The sequence below is a fragment of the Ambystoma mexicanum genome, chromosome 7p (assembly GCF_040938575.1).
Source record: "Ambystoma mexicanum isolate Mex_15411 chromosome 7p, UKY_AmexF1_1, whole genome shotgun sequence".
Lineage (NCBI taxonomy): Eukaryota > Metazoa > Chordata > Amphibia > Caudata > Ambystomatidae > Ambystoma > Ambystoma mexicanum.
The window spans coordinates 520,857,848-520,879,888 of record NC_090939.1 but is presented as its reverse complement, the minus strand read 5'-3'; the positions used below and the strand labels follow the sequence as shown (position 1 = coordinate 520,879,888).

The following is a 22,041-nucleotide window of genomic DNA, read 5'->3' as shown; positions in this document are numbered from 1 at the left end:
GAGTCCCTGACAGAAATAATCAAAAACCTTGAGTCCCATGGGATAATTTGTCCAGTCCACAGCACCTTTAATAATCCTGTGCTGGGGATTATAAACCGAACGGCCAGTGGAGACTCTGTGCTGACCTAAGGGAACTGAATAAATGGGTCCATATGTCCCCCGATGGCCTCTCTCCTACATCAACCAGGGGCTGGCCCAGACCCAGGGGTCAAAGGTATATACTGCCAATGACCTGACCAATGGGTACTGGACTGTGCCTGTTAGTAGGGAGGACTAATACAAGCTGGCCTTTACCTTGGGGGGCAGCAATACACCTGGACCCGGACTCCCTTTGGATACATCAACTCCGGCAACAAATTCAACATATTCCTACATAAGGCCATGCCCGACTTGGGTGAAAGGGGTAACCTGGTCTATGTGGATGATGTCTTGATGCAAAGCTAAACTATGCAGGAACACATAGCAGAAATCCCCTGCAACTCTGTGTGAGCTAAGAAGCCTCCTTGCCTTGACTAATTACAGTCGGAAGTTCATTGAGGATTACACAGAGATCACACGATCCCTGATCCATCTGTTGAAGGGATGGGGTCAAGTGGGAGTGGGCTCCAGAAAAAGCCGAGGCAGTAAAGCAACTCAAAAGAAGCCGCTCACAAGCGTCTTGTCTAGCTTACCCTGTCAAACACAAGGAGTTTTTCTTGGAGACCGGGTTCTCGAATCCATGCTTGACCGCAGTATTACATCAAAAGCTTGACAAGGTCAATAAAGTCATCTCCTATGCATGCAAGACTTTATCCTCTGTGGAGGAAAAATTCAACGATTGTGAGAAAGCACTCCTGGCAACGGTGTGGGCATTGGAAAATTACCGCCCGTTCATCCAGGGGGAACACCTCAAAGTGGAGACTCCCCACCAGCCTTTGCAATATCTCCATAGTGATGGAATCCGGGCCGGAAATGTGAGTAATTCCAGAATTACTTCCTGGATTCTGTCAATGCAAGGCTTTCCTGTGGAGGTCAGATAGTCTGGCTGACTTGCATGATTGTGCCGGAAAAAACTGTCTCGAGGACGAAAGTCTTAAAATCTAGGGCAACACAGAGGCGTACCTGAATTCCCCACACAAAGTCCATGAAGAAGAAGTGCGAGGGAATGCCCACCGTTCATGTGGATGGGTGCTCCTACCATGTTGACAACAACAGGGAAAAGGAACTAATGGCCGGTGTTGGGAATGCCTGGGTGAATGATGCCCTGCAACCTCTAACACCAGAAGAGACCACCACTGGCTCCCCATCCAAGCTAGAATTCCATTTAAAACCCTGAGCATCACTTACAAATGCAGGGCCAACAAAGCACCCAAATACCTCAACAACACAGTCATGAAGAAGCCCCAGAGAGAAAGCGGGGGGTAGTAGCTTCAAAACACTGGCCCCCAGACATTGGAACGCTCTACCCACCCACATTATGAACGAAACATCCTTCCCAAAATTCAAAAGCTTTTTGAAGACTTGGCTTTTCAACAAGTACTAACTGAACCAGAGCACTAATCCGCTCCAATTAACTGTGCATATCTGACTATTTTGTATATTGTTGTATAATATCTGACTATTTTGTATATTGTTGTATATATTATTAACTGTTATTCCTGTGTACTTCTGTGTTTGCTTTAAGATTGCATTCTCCCATTGTCTGTAACTACACCGTGATACCCCCCGGGTCTGGGCGTATAACAAATGTAATAAAATAAAATAAATAAAATAAACCCTCCGCTGGGTACAAAATCGGTCCCCGCAGTAGTCAGGTGGCAGAGTTGATGGCAGTTCATGAAGCCATCCTCACTGCTGTCCAACACCAACTCCACGAATTGGTCATAATCACTGATTCAGATTATGTCCAGAACAGGTTCGTGGAGCACCTGGTCAATTGGAAAACCAGAGGCATGCTATGTGCCAATAATAAACCGCTTAAACATGGCAAACTCATCCAAAATATTGATGATCTGGTCGCCTCTAGTGGGATAACCATCTATTGGAAGAAGATCAAGGGTCATTCCCGAATAGAAGGGCCAGACAAACCTGGAAACGACCTAGCTGACCAGCTGGCCAAAACCAGAGCCATCCAGGGGTAGCTCCTCGAGATCAAGTCCCTGTTGGGGGAAATCCAGGTCACTGCTATCACTAGGTCCCAGACAAATGCTCACAATGAACTCTCAACTGCCTAATGTAGTAAGGAGACCCCAGATGCTGATTTAATCACAGCACAAAAAGGGGATCTGATTATTGGTAAGTTTTATCAACACATTGAGGACCCTGAAAACTTTCCCCTGACGGATACCGATTACATTGGGAAAGAGGACCTCAGGGTGTTGATGAAATGTCCAAAAATGTTCCGAATCCAAGACGGTTTGTTGGTAAGGAGATCCATATCCGGCTGTGACCAGTGGGTGGTCACTACCTCATTTAGAAGCCTGATGCTAAGTCACGCCAATGAAGCGGCCACAGCCGGTCATCCGGGGTTTCACACTACTTTAGAAATCTTGCGAGAGGTTGCATACTGGCCACACATGGGGCAGGACCTCTACCAATACTTGAAGGGGTGTCTTGTGTGTGCGCAATTTCAGCCAACTTCACTCACACACTGAGCTCCCCATCCAGACAATCTGCCTTGGTCAGATTTACAAGTAATTTCATTGGGCCCGTGATTCGCTCCTTTAGGGGGAACAAGTACATGTTAACCGTAACATACTTGTTTACCAAATGGGTGGAATGTCTCCCAGCCCCAAATTACAAGGCAGAAACAGCAGCTGCCCTGATGATCAATCACATCATCTTGCGTTTTGGCCTACCCCAAAGGATTGAGTCAGACCGAGGTAGTCACTTCACCAGCGAAGTGATGACAAAGATGTGGGAGATACTTGGGTAAAAAGGAAACTTCACATTGCATACCGCCTGTCCTCTAGTGGTGGAGTTCAGAGGTACAATAAAACCATTGTGAGCATTTAAAAAAAGTTTGTGGCAGACTCTGGGCAAAGTTGGGACATCTGATTACCGCCTGTCCTGATGGCCATCGGATCTACACCTTCTGCAACTAAGATGTCTCCATTTGAGCTGTTGACTGGGCGAAGGATGGTGCTACCTCAGCATCTGCTCTATAGAACACAGGAGCAGACACTGATTAATGCCTCTACCACTCATGAGTATGTTGAGAACCTAAGAAAACACCTTCAACATGCTTTTGCGTACGCTCAGCAGAATTTAGAAAGATCTGCAGAGGGGATGAAGACTCAGTATGATCTAAAAGCAACCAAAAAGGAATACAAAGTAGGAGACAGGGTCTACTTGTACAATTTTCAAAGGAACTAGAACAAAGAGCGCACATTTTTGCCTAGCTGGAGAGGACCTTTTGAAATTGTAGACAAAATCTCACCTGTCGCCAACAGAATCTGCATCCCCAAAGGCGAATCGACAGAAGAGAAATGGGTCCATTTTAATCAGATAAAGAGTTGTCACCCTAGGCACATGTTGCAACAAATAGTGGAGCCCATAGAAAACCCAGTAGGGGATACATCTGAAGCATAGGAATGTATTAATGGTCATTGAATGCCTGTTTATCCCACTGCTGTCAACCCGATTGGTGGGCAGTTAGTGGGAAATTGTAGTAGCCGGTTTGTGTTTCTTTCCTAGATCTGTACTGGTTGTGCCTTCACTACCAAGGAGGACCTCCTCGGGAACCTGGAAAGGAGAGACCAAAGGAAATCTGGGGGTGTCGCTCAACGCCGTAAAGAAAGATCCAGGAGAAAGCTGTGGGTGTCGTTCCACGTTCCAACAGAGACAGCAAGAGGATGATGCACCGCTCTCGGATGGAAGAAGGACTCATACCTGACTGATCCTGCTTTGTCCAATTAAGGAATCCCACTTGTCCGATTTTCCCACGACTTGATATCTCAGGAGAGTGGGGGGGATATGTGGGATATATTGACCCACTCCGCTGTGCTTCCCCACATCACAAAGCTGCATCTGCGCAGAAACAGCCAAATAGCCGCACTGGTTCCTGTGAGCGCCATGGTCCCAAAACTGCGTTTTGCAATAACAAAAATATGGCTGCACCATTTTGCCAAGCACATATGGGGCAGGATTGAACCAGGGGACACACTGAAGGAGCTTGCCAGTGTGTTCCTACACAAACAAAAGGAAGAAAGTGGAAAAGGCAGCGTTGCTTTGCTGCACAAGCCAAAATCCCCATTGAAAAGAAACCTTTTATCACATTTAAGAAGAAAAAAAATGCGGCTTTGACGCTAAATTCCCTCTGTTCCTTAAAGCCACTGTGATTAATAAAGCCTTGTGTGTCTAACTGTGCCTCAGCAAAACCAGGCACGATTCTGAATTGACAAGCCCAGTCAAACCAACTTTTAAAAAAATCAACCAGGAACTTTACTTTTACTTACGCAGGAAACACGTTCATTTTCTTTGCAAAAAGTATCCAAAACTCCGCTGTTCAGAGAGAGACTCTAACTAGCTGAGCCCTGTTTGTTTCAATGTATCTGTGCTGCAGACCAAGTCCAGCATTCAAGAGAATAACTATTGCTGCAAGACAGTGTGCGATTCTGCTGGAGATGAAAAGTCAAATTTAAGAAGGTAGGCCAGCTGCACCACGTGTAAAAAAATGGGCTTTTGCACATGAAAGAAAAACAAATGCCTGTGTTTTGGAACAGTACACTGGTGAATGAAAGCCTGTCAGTCCTTAGCAATATGAAGGGGTTTGTTGATGGTGAGACTATATAACATGGGTTATTTTATGCAACCGGCGTGCTTTAATTCTGGATCTTAGATCAGAAATAAAGGTTAAAACTATGGTGGCTGGAGTTGCAAGTTGAAAAATAGGTGTTCTGCTTGGAGGGGTGGCACCAAAAGGAGGGCTCTCTCTCAGCAGATATTGACAACCCCCTGATAATTACGGGGCTGAACAGACTTTTGTCTCTGCTGGGACCCTGACAATGAAGCGCCAAGTGAAAGAAGTCTGAAGTGTGAAGGGGCAATATAACTTCAATCAAGGGAGAAACCCCCACCATGCTCTAAAGGAAAGGGCAGTTGGCAGCAGTTGAAGGACAGACATTTTTTTTTTTACCAAGGAACAAAGAGACTGCCATTTGTTCCCAAAGACTATTTCAGTAATAAACTTTAAATACTTCTATCTCTGCAGCAAGACTTTGAAAAATTGTAAAAATGTTGCAGTTCAAAAGTGATTTTTTTGAGTTTTCTTGACAGACGTGTTAGAACTCACTGACACCTTGGGGGCAGAAAGGGCAAAGTATTGAGGATAAATCGAAAGTATCCATTTTGTAAACATAACATTTTGTACATACATCCCTGGGCATAATTTGCATCTGTGTATAAAGTTATGGAATTTTAGGCCGAATCTTTCATGCTCACAATTACAAAAATGTATCAGAAGGGCGAAACAAGGTCCCACAGACTGGAGGATTGGATTGATATGTGCTGCACATATGTAACCTGTGTATATAATTTATTAAGAGATTGCAATTGTATAAATGTCTGTTTTTGGCAAAATCGGAATTTAAGTAATGTAAATGTGGGAGTTTTTGGACATTGTAAAACTCACCTCATAAATCTGACATCATTCCCTTGGAAATCCAACCAGTTCAGAGCAAGGCGGAGACTAGCACCCCTGCCCAATCCAAGTAGTTTAGGGGCATGCTTAGTTAACCCTGCCCAGCCTATACTTTGATGACGTCATTGTGCACTATAAATAAGGGTACCTGACAAGACTCTGGACAGACACTCTTCCTGATTTTCCTGCGCCAGCGTCCTGTTCCTGTTCCATCCATCCATCCAGACTCCAGATCCCAACTACAAGGCCAAAACATTGCTGACCCTACTCCAGGGCTCACTGCAAAACCCAAGCATTGCTGATCCTGCTCCAGCAAGGCCTGAAATCTGGAAACCACTAAAATTCCCAAATAACCAAAGGGGAAAGCTGTGGTGTTTTTGGGAAGCATCCTGATCCCACTAACTGCCTGCTTGCTGCAATCCTGCCATCCAGCTAACATGTAGTATCCAGTGACCAGAATTGCCAGTCCAGAAGGGCTACACGGCGACCAGAACTGCCCAGCTGTTTTGCCAGGTGGCCTACCGTGTAGTGACCGAACTGTTGACTGTCACAAAATCCAAAAACTAAAAAGTGGACGTATCAATTGCCACCCCACCTAAACCCATAGCCTATATTGTCTTTGTCCTCATCCCACTCTCTTAGTCACCCTATACTTATCATTATACCTTGTTCAAACTGTCAGAATCATTCTTGCAACCCTGCTCTTGATTTCTAGTGCTAGCGCTATCTCTTTAGTAATTTTGCCTTGTGTAAATCCTAAGATCTTAGTCCTATTTTGAGTGATCGGACTGGTTCCGCCAGGGTTGGGTGCTGGGGTGATGAGGTTGAACTTGCAAATCAACCGTGGACTTACTGTGTCCCTCTTTGGTGGCCTAGCCTGAATACTCTAGTGTAGAGTAAAAGTGTTCTTGTCAAAGCTGATTTCCTTTCCTTTTTCACTGCTCCATTTTACTCAAGGCGCACCTTTCTAGATCTTGCATAACTCATTCAATTCACCAGCTAGAGCCTTAATTTTTAAAAAAACGCACTTCAAATCAGTGTATTTATTAAAAACCGTTTGGGTTATTTTAGGCAGGAATTCCAAAAGTGTAAATTTTAAACGTGTATTTGACTGCAATCTGTTTTAAACTTTCCACTCATTTCTGAACTCTATGCTTTTGGTAATCCATTCTTTGTGATTGTTTGTTTCTTTGCATTGTTGCTTTAGCAGGGAATCGTATTTGCTTCAAGGTTTAACACACATTCATTATTCAATTTTCCATTTCCGAGTGTCATTTTATAACATTGCCAGGGGTTTAAAATCAGTTTTTTTCTCTTAGTTGGGAAGGGAAGGTCAGATTTGAATTCTGTGTCCTATTTGTCATTCCAGATTACCTGCTGCTTCTGTTTATCCACTCATAAATGATTATTTGTGGGTTGAGGGAATATTGCAGGGGGAAATTCTAACTTAAGTGCTATCTTACCTAAGCCAAAAGTGCTTCTATTCTGCTGTGCTGTATATATGTCCCACTAGTAAGTTAAACCCAGTGCATTGCTCACATTTCCATTGTTATTATTGCCACATTGGTGATTGCTGCCCCATATTAAAAAGTGTGCGATTTCTTTTTCATTTTCAAATAAATATTGTATATTACCAACCAGCCTGGTACATGGTCCATTGTGACCCGGGGTATTTGAAAAGGGGGTGTGATATGAGTGGTGTACCATCTTAATATTGAATCTAATTAAAAAAAAATAGGCATTTCAGTCATGCGCTGCATACTAAGCCGAGACTAAGGTGTGCGTCGCCTGATTGAAATCCTTCACACTTCTTCTTAAAATATAACACTTTTGTCAGGATAGCACAAAGCAATTTATCTCAATGATGCTATTGCTTGTCAACAAATGATAAAGTACCTGAATTCTCTTCATTCAAAAAAAGCTCTTTCCACTGTGAGGAACCAGAGGGCGTCCTCTCTTCTCCCCCCCCCCTCCCCTCCCAATCATGCTCTGCTCAGGTGGCCAGGGACGGGCCATTGCTCTTGGATCCCAACCCTGGGGTGGAGATGTAAGGAAGCATCACCTGCGTTGGGGAGACTTACGGAACGGCAGCGGGATGTCCTAGGGTGAGACGCGGTATCCCCATTTCCATTCCATGATGAACACTCATACCCAGCTGCATCTATGGGACTTTGCTACCCTTTTCCCTCTACCCGAGATAACACCAGAAGACATCATCAATATAGGAACACGAAGAAGAGGTCTGCAGGCAAGACAAGGTATTCCCCTTTTCCTTTTAAGAACCAACTTCACCAGCCCCTTGCCTTTATAGGCTGTTGCTAACCATCTCTCCTCATTCAAACCACTCTAGTACTGAGATGAGGAAGAGGCCCGCAGACTGTTGTAAGAGCCAGGCATGTCCAGAGCGCTCCACTAATTGGGGTCAGGCAATTGAGACTGGACTCACACCTGCAACCTGTGAAATGGTTGCAGGTGTATAAAAGGTGCGGCCGACAAGTTTGTGATAAGGGACCAGCAGGAGAGAAGCCAGGCTGAGCATTGTGGGCCTTAAGGCAGAATCCTATGCAGAAGGAGGCGATCGAGTTGGGTCCTGCAGGAGAGCCAGCATGACAACAAGTACCCTCAAAAAGCTTTGGAGCCGAGGCCAGTGCGGTCTGAGAGAGGCCCACAGAGGTGGGAGCCTCACTGATTGGGTGTCAGCAGCAAGAGGTGCGGGAACGGAAGAGATCTAAAAGCTGAAGCAAGCAGAGCTGCTGGCAACTGTGAGAAACCAGAAGGTGTCTCACCTGCTAATCCCAGGGGATCCGTTATCCAGGTAGCCAGGACATGACCATCGCTTTGGATCCAGTTCCTGGGGGTGGACCAGTGCAGGAGGATCACCTGAGTGTGGAGTGCTCGGGGTTTGAGACACCAGATGGCGACACATGGAATCCCTCGCTTCCCTCTAACATCTTTGCCCCATCCTACCAGGTAGGATATGTGGGAACCTTACACCCCTCCCCGCCCCTCGCTCTTTCCCTTCTCCAGAACTTTCACGTGGACTGCCTGCTCTGGGAGAAAAACTCACACCCGAGCAGTGTACCTGACATGTCCCGCTACTATGGTCAGGCGAAGTCAGGCAATTACTGACAATCATTGACACCTGACTTCCATTAAACTTTCCCACACGGATAAAAGGCAGAGCCCGAGAGCACACTCTGAGCCAGGCAAAGCACACAAAGGAACAACGGTTTCTAGTCAGCAGCTGAACATGGAGAGAAATATGGCAAACCCAGAAGGGTTCCTAAGAAGGGAAATACCCTTGACCTTTTCGGCAAGACACTGTTACTTTCAAGAAACCGTCAAGGCAGAAAGCGCAAGGCCAGGAAACCAGACTGAAGAATCCTGCATTGTGTGTTGAAGATATTGAGGGCCCTCCTGCATAACTGACCAAGTTGGGGAGGAGCAGCCGCCGCCATGGTATCGCCGGTGAGTTGGGGAGACTGATGTAAGACTGGTCTGTGTTGAAGTCAAGGGTGCAAGCGGCAACATTATATAACGAGCGATGGAACGAACATTGTTGAATGCGTGTGATTAAAAACGCCAGTAACGCTAAATGAATGTTTGAACTTAAGAAGGCAATATATGATACCATATACAGAATGGTCCGGCATCGTGAATGTGCTCAATCAAAGGTCTCTGTAAGGTATCCCACCAAGAGAAATAAAAGTAGAAGATTGATCATAACAATCGTGTGAAGTGAATCAAAGTCATTCTGCAACGGTTTAGGCAAAACCCATTGCACATTTGTTATCTTCGATTTTGGTAAAAAGAGGATCCGAGCCCGAACGAGGGAGGTCCATGGTCCGACCCTGAACGAGGGAGATCAAATGTAAACATTGAGATATCAAAAGGATCCAAGCCCGAACGAGGGAGATCTGTGGTCAGAGCACGAACGAGGGAGATCACGTGTGAACATTGTGAAAAAAGGACATTTCAGCCTGAAGAGGGAGACCCACGATGGACATTGAAAGTGAGAACTTGTGCATACAAAAAAGCCGATAGGAATGGAACTTTGGGACTTTGTTTGTTACGATAGACCCTCTGCAGTAAGAGACTGTTATTGGAGAAGAGGCTTTGGCAGAAGGCCCCGATGTCTGTGCTTTGAACTGTATCTTCGTGGCCGAGAAGCCAGAGTTTGTGTGAAGCTCAAACGTGCCACCTTGCCTCGTGCTGAAAACATGGGCAAGGGAAGCCTACTGCTCAACCGTCCTGACATATTATTTCTTGAACACTTTTGCATATACCATTGTCCCACACCGTTTTGTATTTAGAAGGATTGGCAATAGGTTTATTAGTATAGGCCCTATTATTTGACAGAGACTTGACTAGAACTGCATTATTATTCTTTGAAGGTCATAGCTTGCTCCCATTGTTAGATTTAGGTTTAGATAGGAGTTGAACCAACCCATTTGAAGTTCAATAAACACCCTTGAACTGTGATCACTTGTGTCTGTCTTCACTGTTTAATAACATGCCTTCCTTACACAACACACAGAGAGACGGTGAAGTGCGAGGCGGAGCAGAAACTGAGAAAGCAGCCACCCAGAGGAGACACGAGGGACCGGTGAGTGAAAAGCAGAGAGCACTCGAACCCAAGCGGTCCTGAAGCTGTTAGAAAGCCAAAGTAAATGCTGAATTAATTAAAGAGTATGTGCACGATGCAGTCAACTATGAGCAACAGAATAAAGATTCAAATCATTCAATACTGAACTACACAGCTATGAACAGAGGATACGTTTGTGTGAAGTACACAGACAGTATATTGAAAGCAAAGAACGAATTGTATAAGATGCAGTGAAAAGCAAGTATGGCGTATTGCTGAAAAGTATGAAAGCAGTGTGGTAAAGAATCGACAGCACCACGAAGTGAACTGTATGGGGAAAAACACATTGTGGCAAAGCCAAGAGTATGGCAAGGAAAAGTCAAGTGAATGTGAACCAGCACACAGGCACAGATACAGAAGAACCTGTGTGGGCTAGAAAGCCTAGGGTTCCTGGTTGGGTGGACTGTGTGGTCCGACAAATGCGCATAGACCGGGAAAACCCTATTTGTGAAAGACAAAGAATTATATAGGGAGGAAAGGCAAATAGAGGAAAGAGATTGCTGAAGTGAAGCATAAGAAAGCAATCTGTATGAACTGTCAAAGCAAAAGGATAGTAAAGTTGACAGGTAACTGGTTTTGAATACTTGAGACCAAGTACAAGTTGGTAAGCTGAAGTCTAGAGGAAGGGAACCCTGAGACCTTATGAGCTTTGTTGTTGTCTTGAGGAAGGGAGCCTCAAGGCCTTTCTTTTAGACCTACAAGCTGAAGCCTTGGGGAAGGGAACCCTGAGGTTTTATGAACTTTGTTGTTGTTTGGGGAAGGAAAACCTAACACCTTGTAAGTTTGGTGAGGCCTTAGGAGGAGAGAATCCTGAGGCCAATTTTGAACAGTGTTTTCTTCTTGGGGAAAGGAACTCCGAGGCGTTTTTGGAACTGTGTTGTTTTCTCAGGGAAGGGAACCCCCGAGACTGAGTGGAACTGTCTTGAACTTGGGGAAGGGGAGCTGGGTAGTAAGGCAAGAGCTGGAAGAAGCTCGGGACTTTATTTTGAGCCATACTTATTTTGTTGTTGACATCCCTACACATTGTTTAGCTTTAGCTCTGGGGGCATGTATAGGTTTTGGACACAGACAGACTTTCAAGTTGAACTTCCTGACTCAGACTTTCCTTTAGGAAGGGAAATTCCACCTTAACATAGGGCAAGTTAGGCCTTCAACCATCATGACATTTAAGTTAATAAAACAGTTTTGTTTGAACTTTGAATCTGTTGTCTGTGTCTTGTTTCATGATGCCTTTCACACCACACATCTTTTTGCCACATCGGTATCAAACCATTATCTTCTTTCCTGGTACACTGGCCTGCCAAGACTGACCACTATAAGCCATTACTCGCCTGCTAGCAAGACAACTCCTACAACTAACTTCAAACTTGATGGCAATATTGATCCCAATCTTTTCCACACCAGTTTTCCAATGTGGTTGCGCAATTTCTTGATTGTTGGCAAGGTGAGAAATACACTTTTCCTGAATGTGAGGAAGGCATGGTATCGAGCAGTAGACACAGACACAATGGATACAAGTTTTGAAAACCTTTATTTATGAATTTAGTTGGGATGGTAGAATTCCTAACTTGCCCTAACTCTCTAATGGGAGTCATCTCGACCATCAAACAATAGTAAATATGTCCAGGTCAGCGTGGTCAAACTAAAAAGGCCTATTCTAAGAAAACCCAACCTTGCCCTCCTTCTCAAGATAACACATGTGTTAAGGGAATACAAAAAGGAAAATAGTGTGTCAAAAATAAATGTCAGAATGGCTTCAGCACCAACTCCCTTCTCTGGGTTTAACCCAGCAGGGTCTAGAGAGTCTCAATAAACAAAAGATAGGGGAGGGATCAAGCTGCTATATAAAGAATCCAGGGCAAGAGTAAAAACAGGCAGGCACATCTCTGAGGTTTGGAGAATCCACAGGGGTGCGAAGCAGGGTTACCCACTATCCCCGATGTTGTGCATATTGGCCATAGAACCATTGGCGGCCTTCCTCGGGCCAAATATAAGGAAACTGGGATAGAAATAGATGGAGTCATACACTAAATCTCATTATACGCAAATGACATGCTCCTCTTTGTCGGGGACCCACTGGCGCACCTACCAAACCTACTAGAAGCCAAAGACGCATTTGCCAAATTATCGGGAATCTACATTAACAAAGAAAAGTCTTCCCTGTTCCCTCTAGCAGATCTAAGATGGGTCTCCCCAGACCAGCTGCCAGACCTGGGTCTCACATGGGCACCATGCACCTTCCGCTTCTTAGGCATAGATGTGCATCATGACACCACAGAGACACATAGGATCAATACACAAGTAGCGCTCAAAAGACAAAGAAGGCTATGAACTTCTGGAAGACACTCCCATTAGGGATGATAGGAAGGGCGGCCCTGTTGAAAATGACGGTACTGTCACGCATGTTATACTACTTCACAAACATCCCTCACGATATACCCAAGACATTCTTCAAGCAGTTAAACACAATAGCAGTGGAATTCCTGTGGGGAGAGGGGAGGAACAGTATAGCCCTGAGCACCCTACAAAGAGTCTATGAAGCGCAAGGGATCAGGTTGCCAGACTTTGAACGCTATTATCTAGCAGGACAGCTGCAATTTGTGGTCAGATGGCTGGGAGATGATATATCAATAGACTCACTGCTCTTCCAACCAGCATTGCGACAGTACTATCCTGAGAGAACCGATATGGATAAGTCCTTGACTGGAACCCTCCCCAACATGGTCAAGCTTGGCCTGATCCTGTGGAAGAAGGGATGGAAAGCCCAGGGGATACAAGACCCCTGCTCCACGCAGATACCCCTTGCAGGACTGGCCGGCGCAAGAACCGAGACCCTTGCAACATACCAGAGACATTGGGAAGCTAAGGGCGTAGCTCAGATTGGGGACTTATGGAAAGATGGACAATGGGTGGAATTCCAAACCCTGATGGAGGATCATGATATACACAAAGGCCAATTCATACTGTACAACAGCATGGTCCAGACAATCAAGAGGAGATGGCCGGAACTGCAAGAAGGTGCAGAAACTGGGGAGGGGGGGGCGCTAGATGCTTGGTACAACATGTCAGAGGGGGGCCATGCAGTCTCCAGACTCTACAAACAGCTATTGAAAACCAACAGTGGGCGAGAACTGCCAAACACAGGAACGTTGGGAAGTGGCGCTCCGGAGGCCCTTTACTGACCAAGAGTGGTCTAGAGTCCTCTGGTACCTGAAGAAAGTCTCCAGAAAGGCAAGATTTAAGCAAGCACAGCTCTACCTCACCCGCAGAGCATACCTCACGCCCAGGAAAATGTCCACTATGGGAAGCAGGGAACCCCGGAACTGCCCACAGTGCAACCAGCGGAAAAAGCAGACATGCTGCACATGTTTTGGACCTTCGCAGTGAGAACAAAGTTTTGGGATAACGTCAAAGAAAAAGCGACTGGGGGAAGAATTCACATGCAAGTGAGTCTGGTCCTTTTCCCAAGAGGCGACAAACAAAGAACACATATAGCCAAAATGAAAGACTTAATGTGCATTTTGCCAAAGCGCTGCATGGACAGACTTGGCGTGGAATTCCAGTTCAGGGCCGAACCTAGAGATATGGTGGGCTGACCTGAAGAAATGGTCGCTGGCGGAGCAACTAGGGCACTGCAGAGGGGAGAAAGAGAGAGCGGAAATAAGATACTTGCATGGAACTAGTTTATTATTATTATTTTTTAAAATTTTATTTATTAGCATTTTTAAAGCGCTCACACAGCCCACGGGCATCGAGGTGCTGTTACAGGAATTTTTTTTTTTATTGCGTAATTGTTTCTTTTATCTTAGTTGCGTTATTTATAACGTGCTTAAACACCCAGAGGTTTCTAAGCGCGGACCCGGGGATCGAATCTGTGTTGCTTCGTGTCGTCGTGCTTCCAAGGCGCGCACGTTGCCGCTGAGCTATCTTCCTGGTACAAGAACTGTTCGAACAGAGGGACGCGAACAGTACAGACGACTCCAGTGGGTCAGAGGAACACTAAAAGGGAATTCCGACATGAGGGAAGAGTGCCCAGAGCAAGGAAAGAGGCATGGTGAGGAGGCCCAAGACACGTGACAAAAGGACCCCGAGAGGTTGAATCTGCTGCCGTACAGGAGATCAGAGATCCGTGCTAGGACGGCCATGGAAGCGTGCCAGAACAGTTGACAAGGATGGGCGGGATTCCAAGAAGAAGTGCCGAATTGAGTGTGATGTTTGTTTTTGTTAGTAATTATATGTTGTAAAACAATAAAGAGTTTTCTTTCTAAAAGACCAGTGGAGGGCACAGTTCTATCAGTTTAGCACACTTTAGCTTACTGGTACGGTTCAACAGTTCAATCGTAGGCTTTTAACTCTTGGTAGTTCAATCACTTCCTTAGGCTTCAGCCACCTTGCCATCAATAATTAGTTCATATGCTTACAATTTCTCACAGTTCTGCACAGGCTTCCTCTGCCAGGCTCAAGCCTGTCTTGTTCCACTTTATCACACAGTTTCTTATAGTTCTGCACAGGCTTCCCTCTGCCGGGCTCAATCCTGTTTTATGCGAGGGTTCCCTTCCCCACGTTTCTATTCAAGCTATCTTTCACTGTCAAAGACTTTCCAAACTGCAAGGAATGTATCTAGACCTCTGCATGACCACTTCGACCTGCCTTTCATTATTCACAATCCACACACCTCTCGTGACAACAATAATTATTGGTATTAATTATTCTTGCTTTTTCCGTCTGCCCTCTTGGCTTGTTAAAATAAAAGTGTGCGTCTAAAACCAATACCTCTTGGTATTTCTTCTCTCATTAATGCTTCTTGGCGCTTGTAGTTTTTATATCTCACTTTTGCACCCTTACCAAAGTTCTTATACTTGACTTTTGCCCTCTTGGCATAGTCCAAAATGTACATATTTCACTTTCCTCTTATTTAACTTTCTTTCCTTTAATCTGCACCTGTAATATCCTTCAAATAAAATCCATAATATTTCACAGAGACTTTTCAATGTGCGACTTCCTTGCGCAGCACCACTCGGCTACTTTGTTTCCTTTTCCTTTAACCATTATCCTCTTCATTCGTGTTTTATAAGCACACGTGCAACCTTCAACTTTCAAATGACAGTCACTTACTCTTTAACATCAACCAGACTTTTGTTTCTCTCGATAACTCATCAGTTGTGCTAAACGCTTTGCTGTCATTTTTTCTCTGCACTTGCCGCTACCAGCGCCTCCTTTGCTCCTCCCCAACTCTGCCATTCACCAGGAAGGGTCGCTGGCCGTTTCCTGGCACCTGTAAGGTTTCTTGCCTCTGCTCGCTCGGCTCTGCTTTTCGAACACCCACAGCTTCCTGAAAGCTTGGAAATTTGTCTGGCTTATTCTCGATCCTCTTAATTGCTGATCAGCCCATTGGCCTACAAACTCCGACAGCCTGGCTCGTATCAGCCTCGGAAGAGCTGTTCCTTCACGTACCCAGCCTCGCTGAAAGTGTGCTTGTGCGTGACACCTTTTATTTAAACAGGGAGTTCTAACTCAGTCTCAACTGCAGGTGTACATTATTAGAGATACATGCTTGACTCTACCTGGCCTCATTACAGGGACAAGGCCAATGCAAGTCAGGGGAGGTATTCTTTCTGACCTCATTCCTCATTTTCCTTGGTGCAATACTTTTGTCAAAACAAAGTGGGGAGGAATTATGGGAGTTGTAGTTTCCCATGCAATAAACAGGGATAGGGGTTAGATGGGTTGTGGGAAAAGGGGGATACCATGTCTCGCCATTGGGTGCTTCTCCCCCACTCCACGGTGAACCCCTACACAGGTAATCCTCCCTCGCTTATCCACCCCCAGGGTCGGCATCCAAAAGCGATGGCCTTTCCCTGGCCACCGGAGTATGGGGTTCCCGGGGACTAGGTTGTGAAACACCCTGTTTTCTCACATGAGGTATATCTTTCAAAAGGGGTTTTATGGTTTAGTTAAGTTCTTAAAGATTTCTCAGCACATCTTGGCTGAGGGTAACGCTGGTTGTGAGCTTTGCCCAGGGTTCGTCTTAATATTAATTGCTCATAGCCTCTTGGCTGTGGGTAGTGTTGGTTACAAGCTTCCCCACTGGTAATTCGCCCAAAGTCTTTTGACAGTCTTTTGGCTGTGGGTAGTACTTTTTATAAACCTTACCCTCTTGTATCCATTATGAGGGACCTTTCTTCTTTGCCACTTAACTTCATTTTCTTCAACTACTTGGTATTCTTTAAATAAGTTCTGCTTTGATTTGTTAATCATTCGATATTAAAAATTAGGATTGTGTGACAGCTTTTGTGCACGGAGCGCCCTGGGGTCAGCATACGCTCTTTGACAACTCACTGATTCTCTGCGGCGGGACCCGCTGGCTGTCAGGCTTCACAACGGTGCCTCTGAAGTCAATCTGCTTCTTCTCATGCTTCTGCAAGCCTCCAAGTTGTGCAGCGGTCTCCGTGAGTGACAACATCTCAGTTGCTCTTCCACAACATCACCCGTCTGCCACATGCTGTTTAATAATCGTGTCTCCTTCTCGGCTCTGCTTCTTCTTAGTACGCGGCTTCCGCTACGCGTATTCTGCAGTTCTTGTGGTTTTCGCCTTGCGGGGTGACACCTGCTAGCGGTCTTCTCTCCGTGGCTGCTTCAGCACATCGGATGGTTATAGCTTCCTTAGATATGCCTCCTGCATGGCCATTAACTGCTGCTTCACCTTCTCCTCTGCTTCAACTTCATTCTCCTCCTCTCCTGCATTTTCCATCTGGGCATCATCTTGGGTTTTAAATATCCCGCTCAGGTGCTTTCATTGATAACAACTAGACCGCACCTTTGAATATCCACCATTTTGAGTCATCATTGACTCGGAGTACCTCTTCCCAGTACTTTTAGCATTATGGGTATTGAAGTTCATGAAGGAATGTGTAATATCAAGTTGTTCCACTTTACAATAAGCCACTGTCAATTTAGGAAATCTAGGGGAATTATTAGATAAGAAGACCCTCACTGTCCCCAGGCATAAGTCCCCTTCCTGTGATCCTCCCACATGAAACCACCCACAAGGTCAGCATCAGGTAGTGGCTGCCTTTCCCTGGCTACAGGAGAGGAGGCCCATACCAGGTTTATAGTGATAATCTCACTGGATTTATCACAATCCTTCTCTGTACTCCACTCTCTATAAGGGATTGTTCGGGGCCCTTGATATCACTAAGGGAAGGTTCAAAGGTGTGTGGAAAAAACAATCCCTATTGTCACTGGGACCTTGTACCCTAATTATCTTTTCTTGGGAGGAACAAGAAGGGCTTTTAGATGTTTTGGAGGGTTGGTTTCCTCAAAACTAGGTTGTATTCCTATAGAGTGGCAAGTCTTTCTTCTCCATAGGTTTTATTGGTAGGTGGAGCTTAGCGTTAGGACCAATAGAGTAGTCAGCAATATGTCTTTCCACTGCTAGGGTTTTGCCCTTATATAGCAGCTTGTGTTGTTTAACAGGGACTCAGAGATATTTCCATATCAAGGTTTTGATGGTAGAGACCTAATCTTTGGCAATTACTTACTTGTAAACCAATTTATTTCCCCTGGATTTCTTTTATGCTAATAATCATCCCTGTCGTATGTGTGGATTCTACTGGCAGGGTAAATCAGAGAAGGGGGGGGGGGGGAGAGAGAGCGAGCGAGAAAAAAAAAAAAAGAGAAAGGTTACACATCCTGTATCGAGTGGATTGAGTCCCACTTCCGACAACATATGTAAGGGTGCAGAAGTACAAGTCTGGCACAATAGTGGCATGGTCATTGGCAAAGACTTTTATTCAGGCAAAAAAAAAGAGGAAACCTAGCCCTCCATTTTTCTAATAAAGAACTAATGAGTCAGTCAGAATGTCTAAGTAAATAAAAAGAGTCCACCGTTGTGTAAACATACCCAATTCTATCCCTCACACTTATAACTAATAAGAAAAAGGGTAGCAGGTCTACTTGGTCCAGACCAACGACTCCCTTCTTCTGGGTGATGAGCCACAGTTCCAATCGTAAGGGGAATTCCGCCTGTGAGGTTTCAGTTTCTTTCTGAGGAAACAAAGTTCCAGCTTGTAGCGTTTTAAGGGTTCAGTGGCAATGCAAAAGAACAAAAAAGTCCCAACTTAAACATTATTCCTTCTTGAACACTGTTGTACTTCAATATTGGGTTCCTGGAGAATGACTCCCTTCTCCAGGTATATGGTTCTCAGTGTACTCCTGGAGCTCGGGGAACGACTCCCTCCCTCAGACCTCCTTTTGACTGGTCTCATGATTCCGAATCTTCTGGGAATACATTAGGAGGTATTGTAGTCTTCTCATGAGGTTTCCTTGCTTTCCAGTTCACAAGAGCTGAGTGGAATTCCTCCCTTCCGCCAAGCCCTTCTCAGACTTCATCTCACAGTGCATACACCATCTTCAGGGAGGAATACATCCCTTGCCCTGGCTCTATTTGCAATTTTATTTCACATGAGTTCCAAATCCTATGGATGTGGGTCCCACACCTGTGTGTTCATCCTGACTGGGTGCAGCAGTCCTAGTTCACTATTCTGCCAGATACTGTGACTATGAAGATCATAGGAGCTGATCTTCATAAGAGGATGCAGGTGCCAGACCCATGAGATTCTTACCTTTTGGTGCTGCAGACCTGGTTCACTATCCTGCCAGGTACTGTGACTATGAACATGACTTAGGTAACTCTTCACAGAAGGATGCAGGTGGGATTCTTTGCCCTTGATGATGCAGTTCCTTTTTGCTTGTACCCCAGTGGCTTCACTTGGCCCCAGTATCATAGCTCCAGCCTCTGCCAGTGCCTTCCGATACCCCTTCCAACCGCTGAGGTTGCCCTTGTACCTTTAGGGTATATACTGTCCCAGCCCGGTCCGTCTCAGAGTTCTCTGCCCTCTGCTTCAGGCGTCTCCGCTCTTCCAGCATGCTGCAGCATCTTCTCAGATTCTCAGTGGGTGCACTTTCCTGAAACTGCGCAGTCCTTCTACTTGGCTGGCCAGGAGGTCCGCTGGTCTGCTTTGCTGGATGGTCCTTCCACATCAGACCAGGTAAGAGCCTCTACGCTTGCCCAGTAAGCTCTCGTGCAACTGCTCGAGTCCTTTCCTGAACCGAGCATTCACCACGCTTGCGGTTCCTCCAGGGAGGGCCTTCTGCTTGAATGGGTCTTGCCCAATTTCGGGAGAAACTAGACTGTTCATTCAGGTTCTCATGAGTGCTCTCTATGCTTCCGCACTGCTTCTTTGTCCCAGTAACAATCTTTAGGCCTTCCAGTGAGTCAATTGGTCTCTCCCTTTTCTCAGGAGTACACACTCTTCCTTGTCCTAGGGCTTCCTATATTGGTGGCATGACAGAAACATATAGGAACACCAGGGAAAGTGCTGGTGGAGGGGGCATAGGAAGGTATGCTATGGGGATACCATGTTCTCCCCAGGTCGTCACTAATCCCATAGGGGGCTTCCCGCCTAATGAGATCCACCCGCTGAGTACCACCACCAGGGGGACTATCGGGTAGCAGCCTCACCTCCCTGGCCCCCGTAGGGGAAAAGTGACGAGATCTAGGGATTTGTCACAGTATGCAGATGATGCCTTATCACATTCTCCCTTGAGAATATTTTCAAAATCCCAAAGAAAGCGTAGTCCACCTATCTTTACAAGGATGACTCATTATGTTGGCAAAGACATTCTGAACATGGTCAAATCAGCCGAGCCATGTCTCATATGCCTATCATACAAAACCAAGCTACAAAACCATTATATTAAAAAAAGACATTCAATGCATTTGATCCCAATATTGTTACAATGTAAGAAAACAGACAAAGAAGATGATTTAGAAAATAGTGGAAAACAATGCAGAGTTATTCATGTGCCCTTTAAATGTTAAATAAATTCTAATGGTCAAAAGATTGAAACAAGGATTCATTAATTTGCGCAAATCCATTCTTAAATCGACACATAGAATTGCCCAATACTAGGTATAGACTTGCTGCTTCCCCTAATGTAATGGCATATCAGACTGAAAAACAATTATTCCGACGGTTGCCCAGAGTAATGCCAGTGATTATGGTTTATTGAAAACTTTTCAGCCATCATTCTTCAGTTTGACACTAATTTAGTCGCAGAGGCAATGCAGCACAAAGCCTCATTCTGCACTGGACGAGACTCCTGCGGACAAGCTCCAAGGTCAATTTACCTAAACATTTTTGATATTCAGAGACAAACAGTTAACGTGCATTTAAGGTTTTGCCAGTGCCACCAATGATGCCAAAGTGACGCTGCTTTGCAAACTGATAATAATTTGCCGATAAGAGGTACGTGAGAAACAAATAATCATGTTCCAAAAACTCTCTAATGATGCTGTTGCCAGCGAGTGCTTTGGCTCATCAAAAGTAATATCACATATAGAAACTATGCAAAAAAGCCTTCAATTCCAACCCTATTTCGATAGGTCCAGTAACAGATATCTACAATGCAATTCTAATAACCTACTCATCCATCTATTGTAGCATATGGCCCCTTCAAACGATTGACCACTGTAATGTTATTTTAATATAAAAAAAATATATATATATATATATATATATATATATATTTTTTTTTTTTATTGAAACACCAGTTCGTCATGTCTCAATGCGAACATTGTGACATCGGACTTTTATTACAATTTATCTAGAAAAGGGAAAAGTTCCCAAAATGTTCCCTGAACTGAATTCCATGGTGCTGTAACCATCGCTTGAAGCCATCATAGAACATCCTGGCTAAAACATGTATATCAATTAAAATTTGTGTGGAGACGTAAAGAGTCCAAGTAGTCAACTACAGCACAGTTTAATTTTATACAATGCCCAGCTGCCACATAAGACCACCAGTCGCGACTGTTACCGTCCACTGGAATGAAGCCTCCCAAGTGCGTCATCCGTTTGGCAGTAGTTTCTTTACAGCTAGTAAGGAGATGTTCCAAAGTTTCAATTTCGCAATGACAGAAGCAGCATATGTTGTCTTTCGCTTCTTTAAAGTGACGGGTCCACATCATGTCTTTTGTTTTTACGGCATTTAAGCGGAACCTTAAAAACTGCTCGCAATGATGTCGCGATGGGCAGTTTTTTAAGTAATTACTTGTCACATTTAGCTTGTGATCCCCTATTCCAGCATTTAAGGTGGTCGGCTTCGAAAGACGTAAATCATTATTCGATATCCAGCACCACTGTTCAAACTTTTTTTTGACTTGTTGTGGTCTCAGCAACAGGTCATTCAGGTTGAGACCAACAGCGGCAAGGATCGACAGCATGATTTGTTTCCACTCAGCAAGAAGTTTTGAATTTCCTGTTTCGCTTGTAACAGAGAAAATTTGCAAAGCGGGCGCTATTGGAGACAAATTCATCTTTCGAAAAATTCTGTTAAAGATTTCCACATTACATGCGAATGTAAAGAGTTTAGTGAGAGTTCATGTCTGATTTGAGTCATTGAAATATAGGTAGGAAGCTTCAAAACACGCCGCCAGAAGATTCCTTCCAACTTGTGCCAGAATGAAACGTCTATATTCCAGCCTGATTCTGATCCAAAGGTCATTGCCGGAACCACCTTTTGGGTATAGAAAATCAGGACTGGTGCTAGACCAAACTTGCCATAACTTCTGTTCAACAGCTGACACTGGATGCTAAATTGAATCATTCGATTGAACATGTCAACCTTCCAGTGATGTTCATGGACTGAGTTGTTGAAGATAATTCGCAAGTATCTTATTGAATTGACTGTATCAAGACAGTTATACTCAATT

At 44.8% G+C, this 22,041-nt stretch overlaps 1 protein-coding gene across 2 annotated transcripts in view; it reads right to left on the bottom strand.

Moving 5' to 3' along the window:
• Positions 1 to 22,041, bottom strand: part of RPGR (retinitis pigmentosa GTPase regulator) — a 951,931-nt gene that overhangs the window by 757,740 nt on the left and 172,150 nt on the right. The gene's annotated exons all lie outside the window — the stretch shown is intronic.